Here is a 16866-nt window from a genome sequence, read left to right as displayed (position 1 = left end):
GGTTGAGGTTTCCCACGCCCCCCCATCTTGAACGTGCCCTTGCTCCAGGTGTTTGTGCTTGTCCCCCTGGACATAATCCATGACATCTCTATAATACTATGCAATGACACACTGTTCGTCATGTGTTTCCCTTCACCTGGTGCTCATGACACAACCTCCGCCATTCCCTGCCACCTGGTGAAGTGTCTTCCCCTCTCGCCCGACGTCGGCCTGGACATGCTTTGTGTGTTTGCCATGCCCACCAGAGACATCGTTGTCGTAGCTCCGTTCCTCCCACAAACCTCCAGCCTACTTGTTGCCGCACGACCAGCATACCCAGTGCGATGCCCGGCACGCTTCGACGACATCCAGGTTCGGTGGCCGGACCTTCCTTCACGATATCTACCCACACAGCTCCCCAACGATGCTGTCGAGCTGACCATGATCCGGCTCCCGCAGACCATCCCTGCCGACACCATAGTCGGGCCCCACCCCCACCCCCAGCTTCTCAGTAGTACTCCATACTGCGGGCAGGGGGGAGGGTTGACTGGAGGGGGAGGGGGCTATGTGGTACCAATGGGATCGATCTGAGCATCATCTTTGAACTGAGCAAAACATTATCTTTGTGTAGTTCGGCCATCCAGTTCTGTGTAAGCCTTACTTGTGTGAAGAGCTGAATAAATGAACTCCTGATTATAAGGTGTTGCACCTCACATGAAAATGGAGGCAAAATTCTAACACAAGAATAATGGGTCTTCAATAATTTTAGCTGAACCGAAAAAATTACATAAATACTGAAATGGCTAATTACATGAAACATTTGTACCTTTTCTCTAAGACATGAGTTGTATACTCGCTCAGTAGTGTTCTAACTTTAAAACTGGACATTTTCAAGTTTTCTATTGTAAAATGATTATATTTACATTTGTAAACTTCACAGTCCTTGGCCTCAGACATTTAAATAGTAATTTTGCAAATGGTGGAAACTGAAAAACATTAAGCAAGCTCCTCACAATAAAATGAGTACTACATGCATATTATCATAATATCTGTCAAAAAGTACAGCAAAATTTTAAAAATTCTGTGCAGAATTTCATTATGTTTACATTACTAGGAAAATTAAGAAAAAATAAAAATAAGTCAAATAATCAGTTTTGCATTTATACAGCAGGGAAGTGCACGAAACTTAACACAATGTTTCATAATAGTGTAATGCAAAACCAGCAAAAATGGATATCAATCAGACACAGAAGCAAAATATAAACTACATAAAATAGTATTACAACATTCCACAACAATTGTTTCAGTTCCCCAGAACTGGAAATTTTTTTAATTTATAGCTTGCATAGCAAACTACAGTTCCATAACACAAATATACCTTCATTTAACAATATAGTACAAATTCCCAAAGTGCATAAAAATGTCAAAATGTTGTAAAGTATTCAATATCACTTTACCTATTTAATTATATACAAAATTAAATTTTTCCTTTATAAAAGTGCCAATCAGTGCATCATTTAAAAAAATTACATACTGTGCTGTAATTTGTTTTATCTTCATGATTGTTTCTTTCATTTATTGTTTGTTGTTACCTTGTAACTAATTCACATTAGCTGCTTAGTTACATTATGTAGCTGGTGCTTCTTTTCTAGATCTTTGAAACTGACTGAAAACCATTGGTGAAAGGACAGCTTCAATAACATAATCCACACAGTATTAAGAGTTCAATTTCATTTACTTTTAGTACCACATTTATACAACTGAAAGTCACCTATTATGGGCAGGTCCAGCCTCATAAGTTTCTATAAATACAGATAAATGAGTAGCAACTAATTGCAATAACTCATAGTTCTTACTGTTCAGTCACAGAGCAGTAGATCTAACTTCAATAAGATAATTAGTAATTGTTTTGGTGTGGCATAAGAATAATTACCATTATCATTACAGACTGAAATGCTATGTAAAATGGCAACACATCCCCAACTAGGATAACACAGTGTCTTCCAAGCTGAGCAGACACACCATGACACACCACAACTAAAGGGAATTGTACAATAAATGTATGCTTCCACTAATTAACTCTGTCTATTGCTATATTTGGTTGTTATTATAACAGTACATTATTGCCAAAGTTTACCACAGTCATGACAATTCACAGTGCGAAGTAATTACACAATAATCTAATCCTCCCACTGCAACCAAGAACCAGCAACAAAGGAGCGTCCCCTTCAGCACCAGTATGACCCCAGACTGGAATAACTGAACTGCATTCTTCACCAGGGCTTTGATTACCTATAATCATGCCCTGAAATGAGACACATCCTGCCTGAGATACTTCCCACCACTCCTGAAGTGGTGTTCCATTGCCCATCCAACCTTCACAACATCCTAGTCCATCCCTATGGCACTCCCAATCCCAACCCCTTGCCACAAGGATCATATCTGTGTGGAAGACCTGGGTGCAAGACCTGCCCCATCTACCCACCCAGTACTACCTATTCCAGTCCTGTCACAGGTATATCCTACTGCATCAGGAGCTGAGCCACCTGTGAAAGCAGCCATGTCATGTACCAGCTCTGCTGCAACCATTATACAGATTTTTTTACTGTTATGACCACCAACCAGCTGTCCACTGGGCTGAATGACCACCTCCAAACTGTGGCCAAGAGGAAAGTAAACCATCCTGTGGCACAACATGCAGCTGAACATAACATGCCTGATCTCAAAGGCTGCTTCACCACCCACACTACCTGGATCATCCCCCCACCCCACCAAATTTTCTGAAATGTGCAGATGGGAGTTATCCTTACAACACACTATCATTATTATCCTGACCTTAACTTGTGGTAACACACTGTTACCACCACCTCTGTTCTATTGTCTTCCCCCATTCTTGTCTGCCACCAAGCACCCACACATTTCCCTGCTTCTCTCCTTTTTTTTCTCCACTTCCCTGCCCCACAACCTCTTGATACTGTGCCTGTACACTCTGCCAGACAGTTTTTGTCTCTCCCCACTCACACACTACTATCCCTTCTACTTCCTTGCTGGCTCCAGATTGCTGCTTGCATCCCACATGATGCTGCATTCTGGTCTGAGGTGCTGGAATGGGCATTCATGTGTGCATGAGGTATGCTTGCTTGTGTGTATGAATGGTTTGTGTTTCTCTTTTGCTGATAAACACTGTGGGTGAAAGCTTTATGTAAGTGTCTTTTAATTATGCCTGTCTGCAACTTAATATGTCTTCTTTATGGTAATTAGCAATTGATCTTCTTCTATGTTGCTGATATTCCTACGTGGAGTTGCCATTGTTACATGAAAATGGTATTAAGTCAATAAGTGAGACATAACAAGACATGACATCTGAGTTTAGGTCTTCAGCATTCCTTGGGAGCTGTGAGCAGCCTGGGGTCTCTATGATACTACTTGCAATGATGTCACAGGCTGCCTGCCTGTTGTTTGTGACACACAGCTCAAAAGGAATACCTCAGAGAAGAATACAGCAACGGCAAAATATGAAAATGAAACAATTCTAAAAACAAAATTAAGTTAATTACCTCCTTAACAAGAAAAATTCTACTTCTCAACTCATTCTACTTGTTCATTTATTTGAAGCTACACAACATGGATATAAAATCAACATATGTAAGGGAGACCTTGTATTCTTAATTATGTCACCCCTAATAAATGAACAAGCAGGAAAGGAAGTAAAAAAAAAAAAAACAACATATATAAAAGAGAAATACTTTTACAATATTGTGAAACAATAAATCAAGTTATGAAGACATTGAACTCTTCCTTTATGGTTTTCAGTTTGTCTTCAGAGGTGATAAGTCAACCTTTTATTTATTTGTTTTACTTTTTTACGTCTTACAGGAGTAGTAAACACCTGTACTTGTGGTTTGAAACGTTTGTACCTCTACAGCCTTAAGTTTATCAGTCAATGTATCACTTAAAATACTTCAGTCACTTAGTACAGCAGATGTGGTAATTATCATTAGCAAACACATTAAACAAATATCAGAACCCAAGGATCTCAGTTTGTATTTGCATCCAAAGACTCACATAACACTTCTTGGGATGTCCTTATGAAGCTTAGTTTCCATTTTAAAATCCAGTATAATCACTCCCAAAACCAAATAAAAAGTCATATACAAAAGGGAATAACATATCATAAACAATTTATGTCATGTGAATGTTAATTTCTCATAACCCATTCCTGATAAAACTTCTCTAAGTCAGAAATGATATTTAGCAACTCATAACATGGTTATAAGTGGACAAACTGAGGAAGGTTTAGTTTCTGCTCATCACAATGTTGTCAGTATTAATACTAACATAGACAATATACACCTCTTTCAATATATTGTATGCCCTTGGCATACCTAAAGCATGCATAACAACTTCATAATCAAGAACAGTACTTATAACATAATCACCTTCCTCTTGCTACCACTCAGTGAGGGCATCTAAAACTCACACCATTTCATTAATACCATAGCATACCAGCATACATTAGCCTTACCTCTGATATAATCAGTGGGTTACCATCATTATATCAACCCCGCTAAACTAACTAGATACTATTTCTGAATTAATTAATTCATTATAAAGTGCCTAATAAGCTTGTTACACCTTACAATTCTGAAAAATGGACTGTTAATTAATCACTCTTTAATTTCTTATGAATGATCATAAATCCTGGTTATTATATATACACTTTTCTTTGCTGGTTGTTGAGTCAATTTATACTAAAAATTTGCTCATTGTCTTTCTACATTTGTCACTTCTCTTGGAACTTTTTAACAAAGACAATGTCTCCCATGATCTATGATATAGGGGTGTCTTTTGCCCATCCCTTTTACCATTTTACAGCTTCCCTAGTCATCTCTTCTTTAAAAGTTTTTGTTGGCATCGACTGGAGGGCAGAGTTTTCTTCTGGCCACTTAACCCATATCAAGAAGGGTTCCCCTTCTACTTGTTGTCCTATTACCTCTACTGGTGACATCTTAGAGGCTGAATGTGACAATTCATTGAATTCTAATTCCAATACACTTACTAATTCTATCCACTTCAAGTGTTCAGTTGCGCATTAAGTTCAGACCAACAGACCCAGTTACCCTATAACCCTTTCTGATGGATTATTCTGTCCACTTGGAGCATTCAGTCGAGCAGTAAGTTCAGAGCAAATGTTCCAATTAATGTACAAAACCCCCACTTAATGTACAACACATTCTGATGGATTACTTTGTGGATGGTAGAGCGAAATCAAAATATGGTTTGCATTCTCACAAGTCAAAAACTTCTTGAATATCTTGGATGTAAACTGGCTCCCATTGTCCATTAAAAGTTTTTTAGGTTTTTCCAACTTGTTTAAAACAATGATCTAATTTACTATGCTGTTGTTGTGGCTTTTCTTAGAGGGTACAACTTCATTAACTTAAAGAAACACTTAAAAATGACCAGGATGAATACCATTCCTCATGGCCCTTATGCACTGGGATACAGAAATGCATTGCTAACAACTCCCAAATATCTCCTGGAATAATAGTACCCAGCAATGTGTGTACACCCGAAGTATTTATTTTTACCTTTTGGCATATCTCACAGGAGCATAATATTTTCTTCACCTGTTAATTCATGTTTTTAAAGCCACAGTACATTTTCATATGCATGATACATTTATTTCATCCAAAGTTTACACACAAAGTAAGTAATTCTATATTGTATTTAGGAATGCATAGTATTGTTCTTATGAAACAAAATTTCTTCATGTATCTTCCAATTTTCATCCTGATCTGAGTTGTTTTGTTGCACATTTTGAATGTGTCTATTTAAACCACTATCTTGGTGTTGTAGCATTGTTAACATTCAACTCAGCATTTTAATTTCTTTTCTATATGGACTCGTGGTGAGGCTGACATGTTAAAATCTCTGGAATATCTAAATACCTTCTCCCAATTAAATTTCACATGGTCCTGTTCCTAATCCCATGCCTCTTTCCTTGATTTTGACCTCGTACTCACTGAAGGTCAATAACACACTTCTGTCCACATTAAACTTACTAACAAACAATATTACTTACATTTTGACACTTGCCATCCTTTCCATGCCAAATATTCCCTCCCATACAGCCTTGACATTCAAGGCAAATATATTTGTTTGGATGCAGGCTGTTTACAGCAATACATCACTCTTTCCTCAGTCTTCACTGGACATAATTACCCCAACAGCCTAGTTCAAAAGCAGATTTCCTGGGTCATCACATAGAATCCTGGTACTACTGATCCATCCAACAATCATAACCAGATCCATTATTTCCTAATATCATGCCTGAAATTGAGATACATTTTCTCTGAGATTTTGCCCATCCCACCTATAATAGCTTTTCGTCACCCTCCCAATCACTGCAATATCCTTTGCAGACCCTATGCTCCTTCCACAACTATTTCCCTACCCTGTGGCTCCTATCTCTGTGAGCATCCCTGCTGTGTGACTTGTCCTATGCACCCTCCTCTACCAACCATGTAACTGGCAAAACATATAATTTCAAAGGAAGAGCCACCTGTGGAACAACATGTCGTAAACCAGCTGTTCTGTAAAAACTGTTCAGCCTTTTACAGTGGCATGAGTACCACCAGTTTATCAGTTAGGATAAATGGGCATAGGCAGAGGGTGTTTACTGGCAACACAGAATGTCCTGTTGCAGAGCAAGCTCTACAACATGGTAGTCATGACCTCAGTACCTGTTTCACCAAATGCGCCATCTGGATTCTTCCTCCAGACACCAGTTTCTCAGAACTCCATTGGTGGGAACTAGCACTACAACATGCCCTTGGTTCTCACCACCCACCTGGCCTTCATTTATGTTAATTTCTTCCATGTCAGCGTTTATTCACAGCACCTACTCTTTTCTTCACTCTGATTTAGTTTTCTAAATCTTTCATTTTCTGACCTGTCTATTTTTCGCCATCCCCCTCCCACCTCTGATATGTACAATGCACTTAGCTTTTCACTCTTGTTAACTTATCCATGATAATTTTAGCAGTTATCTTTGTCTTGCATATTATTCTGTCATCCACCTTTATGCTCTCAGGTTTTCAAATCTAGTCCAGTGTAGTCGCCAAAAATCAGTCTCTCCTTCTCATCCTGTCCAGTAAGTCTCCTCAGACCCACAATTCTGAGTGACTTTTCCTAAACCTCTCCAGTCATTTTCCTTCACTCCTCTTCCTTCTTCTTCAACCCTTCTGTTGGAAGAAGGAGCCATTGGCTCTAAAAATGTGCATAATTACGACTTTCTTTTATGTATGTGTTCTGCGACCACTTGGTGAGCAGATTTTTTTCTATGCAATTACACCGAATATCTTTTTCATATTTATTAATTTTCAAGTAATGTATACCAATGTTCCTCTTTCCTTTACATCTTTGTTTGATTGTAAACTAACAGCTACTCTCAATAAGGCATCAGGTTCTATGTTGTCTTTCCCTTTCACATGCCTAATAGAAAACTTAAATTCCTGCAAAAAGAGAGGCAAATGCACCTAATAGAAAACGTAAATTCCTGCAAAAAGGGAGCCCATCTGGTGAGTCTACTGTGTAAAAGTTTGCTTTTTAGCAGAAATATTATTGCATTAAGGTCACTATGTATTATATTTTCGTTGCCCACTAATAAGTATTTAAACATCCTGAAAGCCCGCACTAGAAATAACGCTTCTTTTTCTGTGGTAGTATAATTCCTTTCATGGTTTGTGAGCATTCTACTGGTGAAATCTATTGGCCTGTCCCCTAATGTCTGTTTCACAACATGTTCTTGAAATAAAGAGAATCCCAGACTGTAGTTGGATGTATCTGCTGATAGGTGGAATGGTAATGTGATGTGTGGGTGAAATAGTATAGGTGATTTTTTTAAAATTTTCCTTTATAGTGTTAAACGCCTTTGTGCAGTGTCCATTTCAACTTCAAGATATGTTTGCTTTTAATAACTTCAAAAAGTGTGGTGCATTCAGTACTGCTTGGGGAAGAAATTTTCTATGAAATCCTATGTGAAATGTGTTTTATTCATCTCATAATGTACAGCACTTCAGAACATATGTCTGATGTACAGTAGACATGTCAGGATTACAACCTACTTATTTGAAATTTTGTGACACTTATAATATTACTTTGTGAAGAATTTATTTATTTAAAATTTGTAAAATTTATGCTGTTTATAATATTTACAACCACTATAACTATCACAAATTTGTATTCCATTTTAGGGATCCAGATCAAAGTATCACTTCATTCTTCATGAAATCTTCCACATAGTAATAACACCTCCCAATCAGAAAATCATGTAATTTGCTTTTTAAAATATTTGTGTTCATATTCATTACATCACACCCTTTTGTTGTGTTGCGAGTTTTCATGGGTATATACTAAATAGTTTGAGCACTGAAATATAAGCAATATGAGGCAAGTGTAAAGTTTTCTTTATGTACTGTGTTGTATGAGTGTTCTAAATGGATGCTCAGTTGATAATAATGAATGTAACAATGTTCTGAGGTAACTCATCTTTAAGAAATAAAGTGTTCATTGCTCAAAAATGTTTTGTAAGAATAATATGTAGTTCTCACACATGACCATTTCGTAGACATCTGTTTAACATGACTGGCCATTCTGATCACTGCTTCTCAGTACATTTATTCACTCATAACAATTGTGGTAAATAACCCACTGCAATTCAAAAGGAACAACAATGTACATAATACCAGAAGAAAAAATGACATTCATTACTCCACATTAAGGTTGTCTTTAGTACAAAAAGGGGTGCACAATGTGGAAATTAAAATTTTTGATAACCTATCCAGTGATATAAAATGTCTGACATACAATATCTACATCTACATCTACATGGATACTCTGCAAATCACTTTTAAGTGTCTGGCAGATGGTTCATCAAACCACCTTCTCATTTCTCTACTATTACAATCTTGAATGGAAAGCGGGAAGAGCAAACACCTATATCTTTCTGTACGAGCTCTGATTTCCCTTCTTTTATCATGGTGATAGTTTCTCCCTATGTAGGTCAGTGTCAACAAAATAGTTTCGCATTTGGAAGAGAAAGCTGGTGACTGGAATTTTGTGAGAAGAATTTGCAGCAACAAAAAAACACCATTGTTTTAGTTATGTCCACCCCAAATCCTGTATCATTTCAGTTACACTCTCTGCCATAGTTTGCAATAATACATAACATGCTGCCCTTCTTTGAACTTTTTGAATGTACTCTGTCAAACCTATCTGGCAAGGATACCACACCATGCAGCAGTATTCTAAAAGAGGATGGACAAGCATTGTGTAGGTAGTCTCCTTAGAAGATCTGTTACATTTTCTAAGTGTCCTGCCAATAAAATGCAGTCTCTGGTTAGCCTTCCTCACATCATTTTTTATGTGTTCTTTCCAATTTAAGTTGTTTGTAATTCCAAGGTATTTTGTTGAATTAATGGCCATTAGATTTGACTGATTATCATGTAACCAAAGTTCAGTGCATTCCTTTTAGCACTTATGTGGATGACGGCACACTTTTTGTTATTTAGGATTAATTGCCAATTTTTGCACCATACAGCTATCTTTTCTAAATCATTCTTTATTTTTAATCTTTTGCTGACTTTATTAGTTGATAAATGACAGCATAATCTGCAAGCAACCTAAGACAACTGCTCAGATCATCTCCCAAATCGTTTATATAGATAAGCAACAGCAAAGTGCCTATAATGCCAGGAATCACTTCTGTTTTACTTGATGTCTTTTCCTCAGTTACTAAGAACTGTGACCTCTCTGACAGGAAAGCATGAATCCAGTCACATAAATGAGATGATATTCCATAAGCAAGCAATTTCACTACAAGCCGTTTGTGTGGTACAGTGTCAAAAGCCTTCCAGAAATACAGAATCAATCTGAAATCCCTTGTCAATAGCACTCAACACTTCCTGCCCAATAAAGTAAAATTTGAAAACAAACTGAAAAAGTTTCTCCTTGACAACTCATTCTATTCTGTAGGAGAGAAAAAAAACTTATAAATATTCAGCATATTGCCATATTTACACATTACTTTGCAATGTGAATATAGAATGACTCATTCCACATCATTACAATTTATCATGCAAATGACTCATGGAACATGAAACTAACTAACTGGTTTAAACATAATGTGTTTCATTTTATTTATTTATTTATTTTATTTTTAATATTATTTCTTTTCCTCATTTTTATTTTATTTTATTTTTGGTCCTTCGAATCATCAACTGTAGAGTGTACAAAAGATATTGACCATTCATTAGTTACTATACACATTCCTTGATTTTTTCTTTTTTTTCAGATATCATTTTGACAAAAGATAAAATTAGACAATATTTTCTTACTCTCCACATTTTATAACAACAATCTTAATCAGTGAGGCAGTTTTGTTTTTCTAGGTATTCCCTTACTGTATAGAAGCAGTGTTCGACTGAATAATCCTTCAGTTGATTAGAATTGTTTAAGTCCATTATTATTTTTGTGGATTTGGGTAGCACATTGTACAATTTGATGCCAGGGTGGAGTATGCCTTTCTGTCATGGTGCTCTGTTTGTCTTTTGTACATGTACATCTTTATTTGTCTTGCATGGTAGCTATGTACAGATTCATCATGGGTGCTTCTCGGACTGCCACTGTTTAGTTTTTCTTTTATAATAATTACATTATCAAGTATATAAATACATGGAAGTAGTAATATTTTATTTTTTGTAAATAGTGGCTTGCATGATGATCTTTGACCTAACCCTTCCATTAATCTAATAATCTTTTTCTGCAATCTAAACTATTTCTGACTAGCTCCTCAATTTTCCAAAAGCACTGCACCATATTTGAATGTTGAATGAACACAAGCAAAATATATGGTCCTGAGATTATCATGTGATATACAGTTTCTTATTACTCTCACTGCATAACATGTTTTGCTCAGTTTTCTGTTCACATAGTCCACATGTGTATCTCAGTTCATGTTTTGTTGAATCTATATACCGAGAAATTTTGTACTCCCTGTTTTCTCAATATTTTTGTCCACTTATTTCTGCAGGATGATTTGGTGGTGTCCTATTCTGGGTGGTGAAAATGTTCATTTCAACAGTTTTTTCAAGATTTATGATCAAACTCTTTTCATCAAAGAATTGTACTATCTTCCCTGTGATGTTCTGAATGTCATTTTCAAAGTTTTCTTTGCTACTTCCTGTAATTAACATGCAGGTGTCATCTGTAAATTGATATAGCCTCCTGTTTTTACTGTTTGTATGTAAACTGTTTACATATAGTAAGAAGAGTACTGGGCCCAGTATGGAATCTTGTAGAACTCCGTGTTTCACCACTAATAGATCTGACTCGTGAGGTTTGACTGTTCCATGTACTTCATGTGTTATCTCTATGAGCTGTTTTCTTTCATGGAGGTATGATTTAATCCAGATATGCACTGCTCCCCTAATACCCCAGTTCTGAATCTTACCTAGTAATTTATCATAACTGATGGTATCAAATGCTTTCGACAAGCCTAGGAACATGTTTGCGGTATGTTCCTGCCTATCTAGGGCCTGTAGAGTTTCACACAGAAAAGAAAAAATTGCTGTTTCAGTAGAGTGATTTCTGCTAAAACCATAATGAAATGCCATTAGTGTATTATATTTATTTATGAGATTTGACAGTCTTTTACAAAAGAGTTTCTCAAGAATTTTTGAAAACACAGACAGTAGAGAAACTGGTCTATAGTTTGACATCTCTTCCTGGCTTCCTTTTTTGTGTAGTGGTTTCACTAAAGCTATTTTTAAACATGTTGGCAAGCTGCCAGATGAGAAGGACACATTTACAAGATACATAAATGGTTCAGAAATTAAGCCCACAGATTTTTTTACATCACAATCTGGTATGATATCTACTCTTGATGAATGGTTTGATTTTAGAAGCTTGATTTCTTGTTGTACTTCTCGTGTATTAGTTGGTATGAGAAATATTGTGTTTTCTATCTATTCAATTTTTGATGTTATTTGTAAGGGATGTTTATGGGTGACCTTTTGCTCAATAAATTTTTATGCCACATTTACTAAGTAACAGTGAAATGTATTAGCTACCTCCTTTGGTTTGCAAATAGTGTGAGAATTTTCATTCAACTGTATATTATTAGTTTTTGTTTTGTTATTCCTGTTTCTTTCTATATAATATTCCAAATAGCTTTCATTTTATTGGATGCATTTCTTATCTATCTGTCATTTCCCATCATTTTGGCACTTTTTATTACGTTCCTCGGAATTATTTTATAGTTTATAGAATACCTATCAAATTCTGGTGTTGTGTGTCATGTTTCTGTAACTTTGAAGCAGAATTCTTCCTCTGCACATGATTTTCTGATACCTGTAGTGATCCATTTGTTTGTGTGAGTGATTTTTGACCTCCTAATTTTAAATCAAAATGCTACATCAAAATGATATTTAATTGTATCCATAAAGATATTAAATTTGTCAGATATATTTCCAGCACCATAAATTTGTTCCCATGATTCTTTCTTTAAATGATTTCTAAATATTTAAATGTTCTGATCTTTGTAAGATCTGGTCTTATATGTGTCATTCAATATTGACACTTATGGTTCGTCCATAGTGGTCTCCAAGTCCAGTGTTTATTATTTCTGCTTTGTAATGTTGTTGATTATGGTTAATTATTATTTAGTCTATTGTGGATTTTGTAGAGCAAGTTCCTCATGTTGGGGAATGTATCGTGATTTTCATGTTATAAGGAACTAAGAGATTCAATAGTTCTGTTCTTATTTTATGAGGTTTGCTAAAGTCTATACTGAAATCACTGCATATGAGGAGCGTTTGTTTATTTTTTAAAGTTAGAATTAACATTTTTTCCATATGTTGAAGGAAGTTTTTTATGTCTTCATCAGGAGGTCTGTAAAAGCATACTACAGTTATTTGTGTAATGGTAATTCTATGGATGATATCTTAAAATCCTTTCCCTATTTAGTGCCTTTAGTTGTTCCATATTTTTGTAAGCTATTCCTTTTCTGACAAAGATGCAGTTTCCACCACAATGAAGTTGCTTTTTACAGGTGTAGTCTCCCAGTTCATAGTTTGTTATGTTTATAGTTTGTAACATATCCTCTCTTAACCAGTGCTCATTAAGACATAGCACAGAAGTGTCATTTAATTCATTTGAAGCATTATTTCCAATTCTGTTAATTTATTGCACACAGACTGAACTTTCTGATGGAACAGCATATAATTATGAGCCATTTTTTTCTGGGTTACTAGGTTGAGCACTTACCTTTGCTTTGCTTTCTGACTTCTTCACTTAAAACTTCTGGGCTGATAGTCTGTGGTCAATGTATAAAACTCTCCCCTGATGTTTTGTCTCTGACTGTGGGAGACATCCTCCAAGCTAAAGCGGCAGACTGATATGAGAACTTGAGGAAGCAGTAATTATATAGGCAGTACAGAGGGCACCACTGTCCATCATGTGGTGTTGGTTATGAGACTGTCTCTGGTAATGCCACTATTCTCAACTGAAAGTAATCGACCAACACACTTGCAATGCAATGCTGAAATCCAAATTTTATCCAGTTTAACATCTTCGTCTTTCCTGTTAAAATCATCATGGTGTTTACCAATCTTGATAGCCTATCTATATATTTGTGCATAATAATGTGAGGTTTTAGATATGAAGCTCATCTCACTGAATTTTATTTCATGATCACCTTCCTGGTAAACATGATCTGCTACAGCCGATTTATCCATGTGACCCAGGCGGCAATTCCTCTTATGTTCAACAAGACAGTTGTTCACACTTCTCTTTGTGGTACCAATATAAACCTGTCCACACCCACGAGGAATTTTATATATCGCCAGTGTAGCCAAAGGGTGTCACGCATCTTTTGCCGATCTTAAATATTCTTTTATTTTCCTGGTGGGTCTGAAAATAGATGGACCAACACATGAGTTAGCTAAATACCTTGCCTCATTGCTGTAACCTTATGTTGGTAGGATGGATAGTCATATTAAAAATTCAGCTCATTTCATTGACAAGTTAAAGGAAATGAGCATGGGCCTAGATGATATCCTCATCAGTTTTGATACTGTGTCATTATTTACCATGACTCCTGTAAACAAAGCTATCTTATATGCAAGTGCAGGCTTTCTGAGCAAATTTCATATATGAAGTCTTCACGGGTTGTCAGCCGAGTAGCATCGTCACCTCGTAGCAACATTTCGATGGAATGCATCTCCATCATCTTCGCCTGAAGATGATGAAGATGCATTCCATCGAAACGTTGCTATGAAACGATGATGATACTTGGCTGACAACCTGTGAAGACTTCATATATAAAAAGCTATCTTATGCATAGTGGATATTTTTCCTACTAATAGACCCTGCCTCACCACAACCTACTTTCAATACAATACTGACTTTTACAAACAGATTGATGGGGTGGCTATGGGCTGTCCTCTTAGTCCTACTGTGGCTAACTTGTTTATGGAGGCTTTTGAACAATGGGCGTTACACACTGCCACTAGGAGACCAGCCAGATGGTATCGCTAAGTCGATGACACGTTTGTAGTATGGACACATGGAGCAGATGAGTTGGATTCTTTCCTGATACATTTATATAGCTTTAATTCAAAAATCCTATTTACTATAGAGGCAAAGAGTAATGGGCAATTGAATTTCCTGGATGTGTTTGTGATTAAATGACAGGACTGAATGTTTGGCCATAAGGTGTATAGAAAGGCCACACATACTGGTGGTTATCTGCTTAAAGACTCCACCACCACCCTAGACAAAAAAGAGGTGTAATGAAAACCTTGGTAGGCAGAGTGTACAAAATTTGTGATCCTGTTTATTTGAAAAATGAGACAGTCATCTTTCATGAAGAATGGCTATTCTAGCAAGCATATAAATCAAGCACTTCACTCTAAGCAGAGAATCAGGAGCAATGACGAACAATCGCCCAAAGACATGGTTTTTCTTCCATTCATTAGTAAGGTCACAGATCACATTGGAAAAGTGTTAAGCAAGTAGGGGGGGGGGGGGGGTGGAGACTTTTTTCAGACCTGTCAGGAAAATAGAAGAATATTTAAGATTGACAAAAGATGTACGAAACCCTATGGCTACAATGGCAGTATATAAAATAGCTTGCAGTTGTGGACAGGTTTATTTTGGTACCACAAAGAGAAGTGTGAACACACATCTTGTTGAACATAGAGGAATTGCCGCCTAGGTCACACAGATAAATCAGCCATAGCAGAACATGTTTACCAGGAGGGTGATCACGAAATAAAATTCAGCAAGATGGGCACCATATCTAAAACCTAGCATTATTATGTGTGCTTGTATAGAGAGGCTATTTAGATTGATAAACACCATAATAATTTTAACAGGGAAGATTAAGGTGTTAAAATGTATAAAATTTGAATGTCAGGGTTGCACCGCAAGCATGACAATCAATTACTTTCAGTCAGGAACGTTGGCATTACCAGAGACAGTCTCATAGCCAACACCATGTGATGGACTGTGCCTATATAATCACCGCTTCCTTAAGTTCTCTTTGCAGTTGGGTGCTTTACCTCAGAGGATGTCTCCTGCAGTTGGAGACGAAATGTCATGGGAGAGACTTATACATCAACCATGGCCTATCAGCCCAGAAGTTTTAAGTGACGACAATGCTGATCGTGAAAGCCCACATTGTATTTCTGACTTCTGTTTTTCATTTTTTTTTAGTGCCATTAGATGATCTGTTTTACTGGCGGAAATACATCTCATATTTTTTAGTCTTATTTGTAAATTATCACCCCCTTTAGTCTCTCTTGTTTCTTATGAAAGCACACACATCAGCCTACACTTTACTGAAAGTTTGGGTGCCTAATCTTTTCAGATGATGTCCATCTTGTCCTAGACACTTTTTGGTAACAAACTGATTAAGATCTATAATTACAGTCCCTAAAGTATCACACAGATTTCACACCCAGTCATTTATCCTGTCTATGTAGGTATCACCCACTGATCTTTTGAGTAAAATTCCACTTTGATCCAGGATAGGTATTTTTGGTTGTTCTGATTATGTTTCTTGGTTTGTTAATTAGCTCACTTTCACTGCAGCTGCGAAGAGAATCCATCCCCACATGGACAAAAACATATTTCAGTGCTGGCTGTTGTTTCACCTTCCTTTACTTTTTGTTGGTACTGAAATTGTTTTTCAGGTGTTTAGTCATCTGATGTACCCCAGTTCCATGTTGAACACTGATTTTACATTTCGAGACATCGATTCATTTCATAAGAGTATCGCCAAGTAACAGAAATTTGTTTTCGATACACTGCTTCTCTTCATAATTAGTGGTTCTCTTTATGTTTGTTTCATTTTTCCATTTGTATATCTTTGATGGTTTCATATGTTTTGAGTCGTTTTTTTCTTCATTTTCAGCATTCATAGGATTATTTTTTGCATTTTGCATCATCATCAGAGAATGGTTAATATTTTGTTTATAGGGTTTAGTATACATTCATTTTTCACAACAGAATTTCTCATTTTCTTCATGAATTTCACTTGTAGTCCTACATTAACAACTTCAGAGTATGTTTTCTTCTCTCTTGAAAGTTTCACATTTTCTTCTTTTAATAACGCAGTTTCGTTTATGAGAGTTTGCATATCACTATTTAATTGCGTAATGGTTTTGTTTTTCGAGCTCACAGATTTCATCAGTTCCAACTTTTTTTCACATTCACAGTCATTACACAACCACAAAAAATCCTTATTAATAAATTTTAAATTAACTTTTGCACATCTTTCATGCCACCAGAAGTTACTTTTCAGACAAATGACGCCGTTCT

This window comes from Schistocerca gregaria, chromosome 2, assembly GCF_023897955.1.
Source record: "Schistocerca gregaria isolate iqSchGreg1 chromosome 2, iqSchGreg1.2, whole genome shotgun sequence".
Classification (NCBI taxonomy): domain Eukaryota; kingdom Metazoa; phylum Arthropoda; class Insecta; order Orthoptera; family Acrididae; genus Schistocerca; species Schistocerca gregaria.
The sequence above is the reverse complement of the archived record's forward strand: the minus strand, read 5'-3'. Positions refer to the sequence as shown.